Below are 13,224 nucleotides of genomic sequence, written 5' to 3'. Positions count from 1 at the left end.
GTGCGCATGAGTGGATTTTAGGGAGGCAGGCCAACCGGACTTCTCCTAAATCTTCTGTAATAGAGAGATATTGGATCCATCAGTGTTTTAGGCTGAGTGTCTTATAACACACAGGATACCTGTTCCCCTCTAAAACTTGATTAGAGGAAGTCATTAGATATTCTAAGGAAGTCATTTACTACAAAGATCTCCAGGATTACGGTTTCACATAAAAATAAATTAAGATGTAATTTTGAATTGAATTCTGGATCCTAAAATGAATTTTAAAACTAGGTTATAGGACATGGATTTTCTCCCAGATTATTGAATCATTTAATGGACAATGACTGACTTCATTAAGGCTTTTCTTCTCACAAATTCAAGAGATTCACTACGTTGTCGAAGTGCTTCACTACGTTGTTGAAATGCCAATGAGTCCTCATCACAATACTCTTCACGCAAAATTGTGTCTTGTGGCCACTGTGCCAATGGTGATCATATCTTCGCAGAATATACACATAAAGATGAAATCCCAAAGTATATCAACTGTAAGCGGAGAAACGGTGATTTTAACCACTCTGTTCGGGATGCAAAATCTCCCAAATACATCTCTGCAGTTGATTTAGCCCGTACGAAAATCGTTCATGAATAATACAAACTTTAATACCACTTCTGTGCACAAAATAATCTAAGATCGTACCACATCAAAATTCTTAAATTAATTGGACAGCGTTCCCGAGCTGTTTCTAATGAATGCCGCCTTGTCGTTGAGGGATATCAATTCGATATTATATGCTGTAGGAACTGTTCTGATATACACAAACAGGTGTAAATTCTTTCAAGGTCGTGGGATATCCTTTAAATGTACGAATCACACACACATATCTGAGGACAATCCAAAATCATCCATAGTAATTTTTTTAAATATAATGTCACAAAGACTAGACATTTTAAATATAATGTCTAGTCTTTGTCTGGTTTCTGGTTTCTACGTAGTTATTATTCTTTTATCTCGTTTCTTTATATTGTCCACCTGCAGATGATTTTAATAACTCACTTCATTACTTGGACAGGATTTTCAGTCTGTTTGAATATTTCAATATTTTAATCACTATGGGCGCTAATGCAAAATCACCTCTTTGGCACAGGGGACTTAATGTCCGGGAGGAACCTTCTCGAGGAATTTTTCTTGTCATGTAATTTGAATATTCTAAATCTCCCAGACAAGCCCTACACCTTTTCTAATGTACACGATGAATCAAATAGTGATCTCTTCATTTTTTCTCCAGGTTACACTAATTAGCTACTCGACTGGAAAAGCCACATGGATTTGACAAATAGCGATCATAGAGATATCTCCGTAAACATCTCCTTTTCAACAAATTCGCATGACTTATCTCTTCCCCAGGATATCAGAAGATTATCCCTATAAAAGGTGAATTGGGAAAATTTTAAGGAATTGGTTAACGTGGATTTTCGACATGCTTCTGTTTGCGGAGCTGGGTTCTTTAAATGTTGCAGAGCTGGGTTCTTTAAATGTTGCAGAGCTGGATTCTTTAAATGTTGCAGAGTTCAAAATCTCTATATTTAAAACTCTTAAGTGCCATCGTGAGTAGTACATTTGGTAGAATCACGGCTAACCCTCACCGTATAGAAAAGACCTGAGTTCAAATCCTGTTAATGACGCAAGGAATTTTTATTGGCTTTTTTACAACGTAGTTAAGTTAGATCGATCTCAGGGGATGGTAACTTATTTCATAGCATAACCGGTGCGCAGTGTTATTACTGCATTAGGGTATAAGTTTAGAGTAGTATTTTTAATTATATTGAATTTGAACCGTGCAGACTAGAGCAGTAAAGAAAGAGGCTCAAGGTAGTGGTAGGGTCGTGGCTCGAGGGGAGAGAACTGAGGGGGTTTGTCCTCTGAATCGCACCCTTATGAAATATACTGCTTGTTCAATGTTTGTAGACTCTCAGGAATGAGACATGATATTGCTAAGGAGGTCTTGTGTGTGCTCGATATAAAGAGTGCGAGGATGATAGATGTTCAACATTCAGCATTGTTATGGGCCTTTATGAGAGCTTGAAGAACAGGCTAGATGTCCTCGAAGGATTTAAATTGGAGGGCCCATCAAGCTCCGAGAGGCCTACATCAACCCCAAAGCTTGTACTTCATCAGGCAACACAGCAGCAATTCCCAATGCAGAATGCGCTGGTCCCACAGCAGCTAGTTGTCGGTAACGCTATTGTCAGCGAAACGGGGAAAATAATGTGCAAAAAGGATAAGTGGAATAGGACCAGATTATGTCTGTCAGGTAAAAAAGTTGATGATGTTGTTGAGCATATATCATCTTTTAAATGCGCAAAAGGTGATATTGTGCAAGGTGATATGTACACGTTGGCACTAATCACATTAAGAGTAGGAGATATGCGGACTTACTTAAAAAGAGCAGGTCAATGTTGAAAAAAGTCGCGAGTTAAGAGATAAATTTAAAAGTGTCTGCAATTCTGCCCAGACACTATAAGAGGGAGTACATGATGACAGCCTTGTCAATCAATTCGGCCCTGGAGACATTGTACAAGGAGATTATTGTACAGCATCCGCCAATAAAAAAAAAACGTTCTTGCAACGCCGGATAGAATTTTTCTCTGTATGGTCTGTACTTGTCAACAGGAGAAACTGCTTCTATAGGGATGGGATACAATTAAATATAAAGGGTGTAAAAGTATTTGCTGATGCTATCAAGGTAGTATTAATTGGCTCGGAAACCTGCTATCTTTGAGAGGAAAGTTCAAGGAAGAACAGACAAATTTTTAAAGCGAATGGATAGGTGTAATGGAAATATATATATATATATTTTTTTGGCTGATTCTGTATTAGCTTTCTTTCTTGCATCATATGCCACCACTAATGCTTATGCTAATGCTAATCTCCGTTTGTATTCCTTTCTTTAGGTGTCGGTTTAGTTCACTGTTAATCACCTCCAAGTACAGGGGCAGAAGACTGGCTAGGACTTGAAGGGCTTGCGTGCTCACAATGCAAGTCTGGTAACTGTGAGATGGAGTCTAGTTTCTATTAATATCAAATTACTGTGGAACACTCGGCCATTGCCGGTTGCCGAACACGTTTGGCCAACCACCACGACATTGACCCACACCGTGATGTAGTGATTGCAGATAGGTCCCGCCACTACCGACGACGCGCCTGGTTGGAGTCGTTGAACATCACATGCTCTAATACCTCGGTTAACAGGAGCAGTGGATGTCGTGTCCACCCTATCATCGAAACAACCATTTTTATTAATGACAAACGTTGGCAACGTCCATATGCATCACAGCCACAGGCTTCAACATCCAACAATTAATCACTCAGTTTATGTACATTATTGCCAGTACACGCCCTCATGTTTCACTCTTAACTGTCAGTTTGCCTAAGGAAGGTTACCAAATTAACCGAAAGCTTTTTGTATGTATCTAATCTAATATATGTATGCGTTTTTCCTATTATTAAACTTATCATAATTTATTCTGTCTCCGTTTCGCTCTGTGTCCACAGTAATTCGATATTAATAATGAATCCAGAGCGCACAGGCCTCTTTAATCATGGTCTAGTTTCTGTTTATTACGGACTAGTGTAACTCAGGTAAACCAAACTACTGCGCCAAAACAAACGATTGATAAGAATATGATATTGTACAGAAAGCTATTGCCTTTCCTTTGAGGTCCCAGTCCGCACGGCAGATTTTAGTTATCATTGTGGTGCATGTACATATTTTTGCAAAGGGGTGGACAAGATAAGGATGAAAAGTAAGTTTTCTGTCTATAATAATACCCAGGCACTTAACTTCTCGGTAATGTAAAGATCCTGATGGAAGTGTTGGCTATTTGTTATAACAGATCTTGTTTTCTGACGGTTACCCTTGAGAAGGATCTGTTTGGTTTTTTTCTCCAGATATGTTAAGCCTGTGTGTGGTGGTTCAGTCCTGAAGGATCCTAAGAGTATGGTGTTCTGGAACAAACTTCCATCTGTCGTTCTGAAAGTTGATAGCTTAAATAAATTCAAGGAAGAACTGGACAAACTTTAGGAGCGAATGGATAGGTGAAATAGGAAGTGTTTTTTTTTTTGGTGGGGGAAGATGCTTATATAGCATCCGGCAAAAAAAAAAAAAAAAAAAAAACACGTTCTTGCATCATGTGCGACTACTAATGCTAATGAGAAAATTATCAACGCAATCGATCTTAGCCTGCTGCAGATGTCGCTGCATTTAAAAACACATATATCGAAAAACATAAGTAATACCTTAGATCAATTTTGGACAAAGAAAGACCCTGTCAAAATTTAGTTTCCCAAAAACAAAATCTCCGTTTTGCCCAAAATCCATGGATCCATGGAAACTAATATAAAATATTTGTACAAACAAGATAATGTACTGATAATACAGAACATCTGTACTGATAATACAGAACATCTGTACTGATAATACAGAACATTCTTGCATCACATGCCACTACTACTACACTGAAAGGACAGAATTTAAGAGATACCTGGTTCCTGGATAACGCTACGCTGTCGCCCTTCTCACTAATGGACGAACCTACTGCTTGGCAGGTATATAGGTACACTGCATTACTGCATTCACGTAGACGGTAATTCGATGCCAGTATAGATAAACGTTGTGAGTTAAACCGACTTTGAAAGAGGGTTGAGAGTAGGTGCCCGAAGCATGAAGCACTCTATCGCGGAGTAGTACAGAAATTGCGCTATCCTCGTTCGACAGTATCAACAGTGTATAGAGAATACGCCATTTCCGGAATAACATCTCAACGTGGGCAGCACTGTGGGCATTCCATTTAAGCCGCCAGATCCCACCACTCCCTGTGCAAAAGTACATCCGTGGCTGGGGTCTTAGTTTTATGGCTGACAAGTTCCTTTCTGGAACCCAACTGGTTGCGGCGTCCTACTAGCAGAGGGAAGTGCGTCAGTGACAGGGAAAACTCTGATCCTCGTCCGACCTAGCGCGGTCCGTCATTCAGATGGGCACCAGCCACCCTTCCACTGACTGAATCCCCCCCCCCTTTCGGCGGCCCACCCGGTTGCCTCTGAGAGGTTTCATGTACTCTTGAACTCTCTCATCAAAGTTCTTTGCAACTTTCCCTCACGGTACTTGTTTGCTATCAGTCTCACGGCCGTATTTAGCCTTAGGTGGAATTTACCACCCACTTAGGGCTGCACTCCCAAGCAATCCGACTCTAAGGAGATCGCAACCAATGGAGATGGCATCAGCTATGGGCCTCGCACCCGCTCTGGGTCACAGCCCCGTTCAGGGAGACTTGCGACGCCGTCAACCGACAGAACGCTCTCTCCTAAACGCCACATTTTCCAGATGCCCACAGGGGACGCGGAATTCGGCGCTGGGCTTTTCCCCGTTTGCTCGCCGTTACTAGGGGAATCCCTGTTTGTTTCTTTTCCTCCGCTTATTTATATGCTTAAATTCAGCGGGTCGTCTCGTCTGATCTGAGGTCTACATTTTTGTTAAAAAAATTTTCGTCGGTTGCACATTGGCAACCAGTGGCACTCAACCTCCACACCACCCTAGCGCTAGGCCAGCGAATTGTTCGCTGCTTAAAGTCCGCCTTTTCGCGAAGGGCAGCGCATTTCGGAGGTCGTTTTCATTTTCATTCTCAGCGACTTTCTACTTGAGCCGACCAGGCGACTTCTACACCCGGAGACAGCCACATAGGAGAGCGCTGACGAACTCATCGCCGCAGACAATCCTTCGAATTTAGTCATCCGACCATTAGACAGGCGAGGCCCCGGGAAGTACCTGAGGCCGCAATGTGCATTCGAAAAATCAGTGCTCAATGTGTCCTGCAATTCACACCAAGTCTCGCAGCTGGCTGCTTTCTTCGTCAACCTGAGTGATCCACCGCTCAGAGTTGTTCAAGGTTTTATTTCAAGAAATTTCAGCCAGACATGGACATGCGCCTCATGGCGACGCCATTTTGGGGCGTCGATTTTTTACAAGTGTTAAGATTGTTACAAGTGCTGAAAATCCCGATTCGCACAGATATATTGTTGCAAATGGTATCAAAGCTTCCATAGCTCGCTTTACAAGACGAGGATAGGCTTATCTCAGGGAACACCAGAATTCTCCAAGGCTTTTTGAGGTAAACTCCAACCGTAGTAAGTTTTTTGACCTAAGATCAATGAGTTCATCTTTGGTTAAGTCAACATCTTCGATACAGTTTATATCAGAAAGAAAAGGATTTCGGATCCATGGTTAAATTTTCATGCCATCAAGATAGAAATAACTTTTAAGAGTTCTGTAATGTTTCCAAGTGTTCGCAGATATCTTTTCAAAAAATTGAGAGAGAAGTTTGCATTTCAACTACATCTTGGTAAAGCACTTCCTGCAACAGTGGAAAGTTTGCAAGAATGTCGGTCTCTACTCTCTTCTTCCATATTGGTAACTGAGCCAAGAAAGCTTGTAATATTTCAATTGCATCCATAATGGTGACTTCATGACCTTGAATGGAAAGATTTATCTCATTCATATGGTGAAAAATATCTGCCAGGTAAGCCAACCCATTGATAAAATCCTTCCTTTCAAAATGTTCCAAGAATGGGTTTTCTCTTTCTTCCAGAAAAAGTGAAACTTCTGCCCTTAGTTCGAACAAGCGCTTCAAGACTTGTTCTCTTGAAAGCCAGCGCACTTCTGTGTGGTCATATTCTGCTCCCATTTCTTGACAAAATCTTTTAAAAATACGATGATTCAGGGAACTTCTTTTGATAAAGTTGATAACTTTTATGGCTGTTGACAATACTTCTTTCAGGGTTGTCTGAAGAGTCTTTGTGGCCAGTGCATGTCTGTATAAAAAGCAATGAGTGTGACGACGACTTGAGGAACTTCTTTTTTCACTAAAGTAGCAAAACCAGACGTATTACCAAGCATCACAGGAGCTTCATCAGTGCAAAGAGAATGAAGTTTTCCTTTCCATTCAAAGTTTCGTTTGTAAAAAAAACTTTTTACCATTTCGAAAACGTCGACTGCCTTTGTAGTTTCCGAAAGAGACTCACAAAATAAGAATTCTTCTTTGATGGTGTCAGCATGCACACAGCGAACAAAAACAAGGAGCTGGCTACATTGAGAAATGTCTGTAGTTTCACCCAATTGTATATAATGAAGGGGAATGGCGAGGCTGCCATTTCCTCGATGACCATAGTCTGCGTGGGTAGCACAGTAGTATCGTCACCGTCCTCCCCACACCGGGTGGAAAAGGCCCGGTTTCGAATCCCGTCCATGACGCGAGGAACTTTAGTGGGCTTTTTTCACTCCGTGGCTGAGTTAGTCGGTCTCAGGCGTAGATAGCAAGGTTTTTTCCCTCAGAAACTGAGGTTTTTTCGTCCAGCAAAACAGGCAAATCGACCAGAGAACATACGCAATTTATCAGTTAATATAATCATTTATGGGTAACCCTAATATAGTATTTTTTTTTTTTTCCTCGACGACCTGTTTCAAAATATTAAAAGACATATCAACTATTCTAGAACGTATTACATCATTTGACAAGGGAACAGCTTCCAGTTTTTTTCTCTGTTCCAGTCCACAGACCAGTTCGACCATTTCCAGTGCACATGGCTTTACTAAAGTCTCTCCAATAGTGTGGGGCTTCTTTTGCTTGGCAATACCGTAAACAATTTTATAGGATGCTTCAAGAAAAGGTTTTCGTGAAATGGAAAATCCAAGTTTTGGAAGTGTCCCTGCTTTTTCGAATTGAGATTTTTTTGCACGAAAAAAACCAGCATCTTTAGATGCATTTTCAGCATGGACAGACTTGAGATGGACTTTCAGTTTTGCTGGCTTCATACTTCCGTTCGCAAGAATTTCTCCGCACAAAAAACACTGCGGTATTTGAGTCCCGTCAACTTCATTAATGCAAGTGAAACCAAATAATACATAGTTTTCATCATACTTCCTTTTCTTCGACATTTCAACTTAAATTTGGTCTGTAACAAATGTCAAATAATTAATGTAAAAATAATTAATGCAATATTAGCAACTAACGAAGACATATACGAAGACTGTATGCATTGACAGACACACGGTGGGCGTGCATACACGCCTGTAGCACTGCAGTGGCCTCCACCGTTGGACCGGTATACACGCACATAGCAGCGAAAAGGTTAAATTACACACTTCAACTGTTATCTAAACCGTAGGACGTGTTTGAACATACCTGGTTTACACTCGTAGCCAGCATATCTATTCGTGTTAAAAGTGGCTTGCTAGGCGCTGATTTTTCCGGATAGTTTGCCCACTACGTCGCATGATAGTCTGTCCACAGCAAGACTGCAATCAAGTGCGATCTAGCGGCAGGTCTAATAACTGCCGTAATTTCAAAGTTCCGATGAGCGTAAGCGATTTTTCTAGATATGCAATAACTATAATATGATATGAAAATATCTGTTATTTCTATTGGTGACTACAGTTACAGCTAATACAATTGTAATTTATTACATACATTCATAAATGAAGGAAATTAATGAGTTGATTTTTTTCCTATCCACGCTCACGGACCCCCAAGGGGTACTTGGACCCCTGGTTAAGAAACCCTGCTCTAAATGATCAAGTTTGGTCATCTTTCTGGCACGCCGGTGCAACACGGTGGCCGCTCCGAGCGTCAGTCCGAAGACCTCACTAAATCATTCAAATCGGTAGTAGCGACGGGCGGTGTGTACAAAGGGTAGGGACGTAATCAACACGAGCTTATGACTCGTGCTTACTGGGAATTCCTCGTTAAAGGGGAACAATTACAAGCCCCTATATCCCCATCACGGAGGAGGTTGATGGGGTTACGCAGTCCTTCCGGACAGCGATGAGCACGCCGTTTCTTCTGTGTAGCGCGAGTGCAGCCCCAGACATCTAAGGGCTACACAGACCTGTTATTGCTCTGTTTCGTGCGGCTAACCGCCGCTTATCCCTCTGAGAAGACGGACCGACTTCGGTGATCGGTCCCCTATTTAGTAGGCTAGAGTCTCGTTCGTTATCGGAATTAACCGTAGAAATCGCCCCCCCCAGAACGGCCCAGCACCAACACAATCAAGAAAGAGCTCTTAATCTGTCAATCCTTCCCGTGTTGAGTCAAATTAAGCCAAAGGCTCCCCTCCTGGTGGTGCCCTTCCGACAATTCCTTTAATTTTCAGCTTTGCAACCATACTTTCCAGGGAACCCCAACACAACACTTTCTAAATAAATAAATAAATTTCCTGGAAGCTGCCCCCCCCCCCCCCAGACAGTTGAGGAACTCAGGCGGATCGCTGCTTGGCATCGTTTTTGGTACTAGGGCGGTATTTGATCGCCTTCGAATCTCTAACTTTCGTTCTTGATTAATGAAAATATTCTTGACAAATGCTTTCACAGTAGTTCGTCTTGTGACTCTCGAGGAATTTCACCTCTATCGTCGCAATACGAATGCCCCCTTCTGTCCCTCTTAATCATTACCTCGTGTTCCCAAAACAGAACCGAGGTCCTATTCCATCCCCCATTATTCTGGCGTTACACCTGCTTTAAGCACTCTAATTTTTTCAAAGTAAACGTGCCGGTCACCCAAGACACTCCGTGAAGAGAATCAAGGAAAACCCGCGAGATTGTTCTGGCCCGGAAGTAGCCACCATGCGGTGGACCACCCCTCTGGAACTGAGATCCAACTACGAGCTTTTTAACCACAACAACTTTAATATACGCTATTGGGGCTGGAATTACCCCGGCTGCTGGCACCAGATTGGCCCTCCAATAGATCCTCGTTAAAGCATTTAGAGTGTACTCATTCCAATTACGAGGCCTCTATTGTTATTTTTCGTCACTACCTCCCCGTGCGGGGAGTGGGTAATTTGTGCGCCTGCTGCCTTCCTTGGATGTGGAAGCCGTTTCTCATGTTCCCTCTCCGGAATAGAAACCTGATTCCCCGTTACGACCATGGTAGGCGCATAATAGTTGCTAATTTAGACACTTGAAAGATGCGTCGCTGGTACGAGACCGTGCGATCTGCTCAAAGTTATCCAGAGTCACCAGGAGTTTGGGACCGAAGCCCGATTCGTCTTGGTCTAATAAAAGCGCTCGTCCCGAAGGTCGGAGCTCTACAGCTATCCAAGTAAAATGTACGATCTAAGGAACCATAAATGATTTAAGGAGCCATTCGCGGTTTCACCTTGCTTAGGCATGTACTTAGACATGCATGGCTTAATCTTTGAGACAAGCATATGACTACTGGCAGGATCAACCAGGTAGCATTCGCAACAGTCCACGAATGCACTGCACCAATTCCGACACACCGCGGTACACTCTCAGCATACCATGGCTTAAACAAGACCTCGCAATGGGGAGCAGTTCGCCTCGACCCCGCTCCGCTGTCCAACTCGTGGTGTGGAAGAATTCTTCGACTTCATAAGAAATCTCGGCGCTCGTTCGCATAGGCAGCAAACTCAATAAATAGAAATTCGAATCCAGAACGCCCCCCGATCAGAGCTCAGGCCGAAACATGCGACTGGATCTGCTGTGTAGACCAACAGGCACTACTTTGCAAACGGAACGAGAGGCATAGAGAGATGAAACACATGGCAGCAGTTCACAGGACGCTGCACTTTATCAGAGCCGATTAGCCATCGGTATTGATCAGCGCCCACATATACATATTTTCCACCATTCATTTCGATTACACTTCTCTTATCGGTGTCAGTATCTGCTTTATTCGCCCTCGTCTCTGGAAGCTACTCTTCGAACACCCAGCGATTTTAGGGTGACGAAGACATCCGACCACCACACGCTTCTCAGCGAAAGTGGCCCAAAATCGTCCCTTTTTGGCTTACATTTCCTTTTTCATTTCTTCTGCTTTAATTTACTTGACAGTACAGGTACCGTCAATTTGTGTAAACGCTTCTCACCATTCTTTCCGGTGATCGCAACGTACGCCGCATTTTTCGTACATTCAAGCGACTGGTTAGGTCGCAGGGATGGTTTTTGCTGCACCCACTTATTCGATATAGAATCGTGCTCTGGTGACGGCTCGCATTTGAGATTCATTGCCGTCGGCAAGCGTCCTTGCTCCCACACACTCCATAGACACTGCTCGAACCATCCTCCCCTCTCGAATGAGAGGACTGCCTCTCTCATATATACGAGAGCGGAGGTATATAGGTTGCTCGGCCGATACTTCGGAAACAGGGCGACGGCTGGCAGTTCGAGATATCGCCGCGGCCTCCCGACGAATGGATCTACCTTCCGTACCCTTGCTCAAAAAGTACGGTCAAAAAATCGCGAAAAGCGTTTTCATTTTACTCTCCAAACATTTATTCTTATCTCTGTTTTGCTTGGAAAGTTCAAAAATCGGACACCGATACCACGCGGACGGTGTACACACGCCACCGACAACGTGTAGCGGCAAGAGACGGCAGTGCTCACTCCGCCGTAGTCCACTGTTGAGACGAAGGCAATTCTCATTGCGCTTCCATCGTGTAGCGGCAAGCGACGGCAGTGCTCACTCTGCCGTCGTCCACTCTGCGGCAGTTTACACGCCGCCGCCATCCACTGACCGGCAGCAGAGGCAGTGCCCGCACGACTTCTTCCCTTCACTGAAACCTGCGGCAGTGCTCTTTGCACGTCGCCCCAGCCGTCGGCGCCACTGTCGCCACGTTCCGCTTTATTCAGTTAGCGACCGACCGTTCTGTTTCAACAGGGCGGCCAACGGCAGCGTCACTGAAACCAGCCGGCACGCTACACGCGAACGTTGGACAGTCGCCAGAACGCGGAAGCGTCAGCAGCTCCAAGCAACCACTACTCCCTATATATACACGTGCGAAGCAGTGTTGCCAACTCTTAATAATACTTCCCGTTAGCCGCATGCTGAAAATCCGCTATTTTTAACACTTAACCCGCCAACTTTTTAAATTTTCATTTGGGTTAAATCCTATTAATGGGCGCCATAAAAAATGTTAAGACCCTACATAAGACCCCAGACAAAAACCTCCAAATTGCATATCAAATGCAGTTTATTCTGAGGAAGAAGTCAAAAATAACAACTTCCGTTTAACGGAGTTGATGAATTTATGCAGTGGCAATATAATCACTTGATTTCTTGGTTGGCGAAAAATTACATTTTGCAAAGTACAGCTTTTGGTGAAATTTGCAAACTTGAAATGCGGCTAACAAAAAGTAAATGTAAAACTTATATGTTTAGATGGGGTTGTAAGAAACCTTGCCGTAAAACAGAGAGTATTAGACATAAATCATTTTTTGATGACAGTACATTAGCGTTATCTCAAAATTTATTATTTCTATGCTTCTGGTCCTAAGATTGGTCTCAAGATCGCATTGCTCTTGATTTAAATATCAATTAAAAAAATAAAAATAATAAAAAAAACTGTTATTGGAAAATGAACAGATCTGAGGGAGATCTGCATGATATCAATAATTGATTAAGGTAGACTATGTATAAATATGCCCTAAACGCTTGAGTCTTGATTAAGGTAGTTAACTAGGGGGATTTCAGAAAATGGAATAGCTATCGGAGTTGAAATTAATGAATCAGCATTTTTCAAAAGAAAATATATAATAACCCCAGGGACTCACACCTGGTGGGTATGGGCTTGGGATACCCAGGGTCCTGAGCTGGATATCATCATCGTTCTTCTCTTTCTTGGTGATTCCCTTCTCCTTCTCTCTCTCACTCACACACAATAATTCAGACTTTTTTTTTTTTTTTTTTCAGCTGGTGCAGCATAAGCCTCAGGCTTCCTTGCACCGTACAGCTAATAATAAAATAATAGAGGACGACTAGGAACACAATGGATTTTTTGTGCATTCGAAAGAATTACCAAACGATGTTTTTTTAGTTCCGGTAGAAAATAGAGATAAAGCAACTCTATTATCAATTATAAGAAAGAGAATATTGTCAGGTACAAGAATCATCAGTGATGGATGGCCTGCATATAAAGATCTCTACCGAGACATTAATTATACCCATGATGAGGTTATTCATCGCTATAATTTTGTTTCTCCAGATGATTCAATTATGACGAAGAAAAATAATCCAATGGCATTCCTTCGCGGTTTCAAAAAAAGGTGGAGCTAATTCATTAGAATTTTTTCCACATTTTTAGATTTGATTCAACAATTTAAAGCTATGAACCAACGTCATATCGTTTGACGGCGAGTGTAGCTACGTATAGAAATAGTTATGGTTCCCCTC

General features: G+C 42.5%; 2 pseudogenes; both read right to left on the bottom strand.

The window, feature by feature from the left end:
- Positions 1 to 5,771: 5,771 nt before the first annotated feature.
- Positions 5,772 to 5,918, bottom strand: LOC150091112 (5.8S ribosomal RNA; annotated as a pseudogene).
- A 2,633-nt stretch (positions 5,919 to 8,551) lies between these two features.
- LOC150091111 (small subunit ribosomal RNA) lies at positions 8,552 to 10,267 on the bottom strand (annotated as a pseudogene).
- Between the last annotated feature and the right edge of the window lie 2,957 nt (positions 10,268 to 13,224).

This window comes from Mastigoproctus giganteus, chromosome 1 (assembly GCF_048544385.1).
Source record: "Mastigoproctus giganteus isolate SK-2022 chromosome 1, ASM4854438v1, whole genome shotgun sequence".
NCBI classification, from domain to species: Eukaryota; Metazoa; Arthropoda; class Arachnida; order Uropygi; family Thelyphonidae; genus Mastigoproctus; species Mastigoproctus giganteus.
Note: the sequence above shows the minus strand (reverse complement) of the source record. Positions and strands in the feature narration are given on the sequence as shown.